This window comes from Sinohyriopsis cumingii, chromosome 1 (assembly GCF_028554795.1).
Source record: "Sinohyriopsis cumingii isolate HCF-2022 chromosome 1, ASM2855479v2, whole genome shotgun sequence".
Lineage (NCBI taxonomy): Eukaryota > Metazoa > Mollusca > Bivalvia > Unionida > Unionidae > Sinohyriopsis > Sinohyriopsis cumingii.
Genome location: NC_142961.1, coordinates 138,666,979 through 138,670,602, shown reverse-complemented (window position 1 = coordinate 138,670,602; position 3,624 = coordinate 138,666,979). Strand labels below are relative to the sequence as shown.

The 3,624-nt window shown below is 35.0% G+C and overlaps 2 non-coding genes across 2 annotated transcripts; both read right to left on the bottom strand.

Annotated features, from left to right (window-relative positions):
* Window positions 1-1,973: 1,973 nt before the first annotated feature.
* Window positions 1,974-2,078, bottom strand: Trnal-caa (transfer RNA leucine (anticodon CAA)). The gene is made up of 2 exons: window positions 2,041-2,078; window positions 1,974-2,019 (listed from the first exon to the last, which is right to left on the bottom strand). It is a non-coding gene; the product is annotated as a tRNA-Leu (tRNA).
* A 1,101-nt stretch (window positions 2,079-3,179) lies between these two features.
* Trnal-caa (transfer RNA leucine (anticodon CAA)) lies at window positions 3,180-3,284 on the bottom strand. Its single transcript has 2 exons — window positions 3,247-3,284; window positions 3,180-3,225 (listed from the first exon to the last, which is right to left on the bottom strand). It is a non-coding gene; the product is annotated as a tRNA-Leu (tRNA).
* Between the last annotated feature and the right edge of the window lie 340 nt (window positions 3,285-3,624).

Genomic DNA, 3,624 nt, shown 5'->3' with positions numbered 1-3,624 from the left:
ATAATTTTGATGCCCGTGGTATCCTGTTGTATTATTTCATCTTGGATATATTTAGACGCTAGAAGAAAGAAATCGAGCCAACACAATTATTTCTCCTGAGTTGAGAACAATATCCCAATTCACGATTATTATCTTTATATGATCAGGGATTTATGCTATTTTAAATTGTATTGTAGTGTTCATGTTTATTTCAATTAATTTGGTCTCTTGATTAAATCCGTTGCACATTTTTCTACTTATTTAACTCAATTTCTTGTCTCTAATCATTGCACTCATTGGAACAATAGAAAGACTAAATACACAATAAATTTATTAACTGACAATAACTATATAAACTAAAAATGGATACCTGTTTTATAATTGTAGGATCACATGATGTATACTCTTTGGATATCATTATAGTTTGAAATGGCTTGTGTTTATTTTATCTTTTCTATGTAAAAATCCTCTCAAAATTGTTTCTATTTTATTTGTGTATATATTATGAGCGAATGTTTGTGGAATGGAATGTATCGACGTTTCTTTATTTTCTTTTACATATTAATTTCGTTTTTTCACTAATATATTCTATAGTATATTATTTTATATCGGTCTATAGATACAAAGTCTTAGTGCCCTTAAGAGTTGCACATATATTTAGCATATGGGGGTGTACACCTCCAGCAAGCAATATCTTTTTAGAAGTAATAAATGAAAATAATTAGTAAAGAATGCAAATAGACAAAATATAGGCTTTACACTTTTCTTATTTTAGCTTTGACAACAAATACACAAACATTCTAGTAAACTTTTGGTGTTTGATAAATATATTAAGCATCAACATAAGCTCTAGTCACACCCACACGTATTGACACCTGTGAAGAACATCAATGCATCATGGCTTAGGTGACAAAGATAGTCTTGTACTAGGTTAACTTATGTACAAACATCCGATGTACAGTTTGCTTTTTAATAAATCAACATTTTAAAAATATTTCTCTCAAATACACGATAGACTAAGGTCATACAATGTGTATAGTGCCGTTTGGGTGTACTTCCAGTAAACATGGGCACACTTAAATACGCTATCTATTATCTGCCATATTTACCTACATACGTACCCGTTACCCTGACCTTTAGCCACTAAATGTGTGTCTGTATGTCTGTTTCTCTGATCGATTTGTCACTTTTGAGGGACCTATATGATGGGTGAACTTTCTTTCTATTGACTCCATAACTATCTACTTACGTACCCATCACCTTGCCCTTTAGCCTTTCTCTCTCTCTCTCAACATTTGATTTGTCTCAAAACATCTACCCCAACTTTGACGTACATTTATGCCAATATATTTTTCAAAACAGTTAATAGGAGTTCTACCTAACATTGAATTGTTTGGGACGGTTGGAGGTAACGAAATGGGCTGTCGTTGTGAACTGATGAGGAAAGATAATCACTCTAGCCAAACAGATACAAATTATCTCCTCTTATGAGATGTATCAATGTAGTATATACAGAGGTCAGTCCGTCCTAATATTCACAAAGTTGTAACATTTCATAAAATAGTCAATGATAACTTCCCTGATTTAATAACCAGCATGTTTCAAACGAAAACTGCAACCATTAATATGCGTAGAAATTTGTTTTAATGAAAATCTAAATTTTCCGTAGTATTCATACAAACTACACATATTGCACATCTAGCCACGTGGACCCCACATTTTAGACCCTGACATTCTTAGCAAGACAAACTCTTTCTTTGAAAACCTCTAAAACAATTTTAAACCTTTCCATCTTGACGCCACCAGTTCAACATGGTGGACCAATGTAAAATTTCCATTAGAGACGATAGTCTTCTCCCCATCTTACCATCAGATGCCAGTTTCAGTCTGAAATGGCTTAATATCCTACTATCCACCTACATTCTACATTCGAGAGAACAAAATACTTATTTGGATTGATAAAAACGGATGATGCAAGAAGGAAAAAAATGAACTGTCAGAAGTGGGATTTGAACCCACGCCCACATTCGTGGACCAGAACACTCTATGCAGGTTTATTAGCTTGAGTCTGGCGCCTTAGACAACTCGGCCATCCTGACATATATATAAGCGTCACGAAACTGACTAATTGTTGAAGGCTTCCATATATAAAAGCCCTATCTTTTGTAAAGTCATTTGAGTAATGTATGTTTTTTTAAAAATGTATATACTTTGCATACGATAAGTCCATTTTCCATAAACTAACGACAACTGTATTTGACGGGTCTTCTATTTACATTAGACTAATAAATGTTGGGCAACTTCTTCTGTTGTGCAATCTGCGTCAGCCATTTTTGTTATATAACTCGCGTCCAAATGGAAGGCCATGGTGCTACAAAAACGGCGAATTTAAAATGCACCATAATTGAATGCATCGGACTGGCATACCTGCCGTGTATGATACGCGTATTGGTGGAAAAATGAATAGCTTCATTTTAATTAAATAATCTACGGATAAATGTGTTTGTGTGTGTTTGTGTTTCTGTGTGTATATTTTAATTTCTCCTTTTGTAGTCTCTGTTTGTCTGTCCCTCTCCAATTTTAATTAGGCACAAACGTCTATCCCACGTACGATACACAAATTTGAATGAAATGCTGACAGTGACTTGGTGAGTAAAGATAATCATTCTAACCAAAGAGACACAGTTCTCTCCTCATATGAAATGTATCAATGCAGTGTAACTTGAGGTCAGTCCGTCCTAAGATTGGCAAAGCTGCTGTAACAGTTGTTAAAGTGGTGAATGAAAATTTGCCTGACTTGATATTCAGCATGTCTGAAATAAAAAGTGCCGCTACTAACATACGTAACAATTTTGTCTTAATGGAAATCTTAAATTTCCCCTAGCGTTTATACAAACTACACATATTAAATGTACAGTTGCGTGGACCCAATATGTTTGACCCTGAGAATTTTAGCAAAACAAACTCTTTCCGTGAAAATCCTTAAACCACTTTTATGGCTTTCCATCTTGACGCCATCCTTTTCATCATGGCGGCCTAATGTTAGATTTCTGCTTGAGGCAACACTCTTCACCCTCTTTAACATCAGATGCCAGTTTGAGGCTGAAAAGTCTCAATATTCTACTATCGACTTACATTCGAGAGAATAAAATACTTATTTTGATTGATGAGAACGGATGATCCAAGAAAAAAAAGTCAGCTGTCAGAAGTGGGATTTGAACCCACGCCCACATTCGTGGACCAGAACACTCTATGTAGGTTTATAACCTTGAGTCTGGCGCCTTAGACCACTCGGGCATCCTGACATAAGTATAAGCGTCACGAAACTGACTAATTGTTGAAGGCTTCCATATATAAAAGCCCCATCTTTTGTATAGTCATTGAGTAATGTATGTTTTTATTAAAAATATATATACTTTGCATACGATAAGTCTATTTTCTGTCAACTAACGACAACTGTATTTGACCGGTCTTCTATTTACATTAGGCTGATAAATGTTGGGTAACTTCCTCTGTTGTGCAATCTGCATCAGCCGTTTCTGTTATTTAACTCGTGTCCAAATGAAGGCCATGGTGCTACAAAAACGGCGAATTTAAAATGCACCATAATTGAATGCATCGGACTGGCATACATTCCGTATGTGA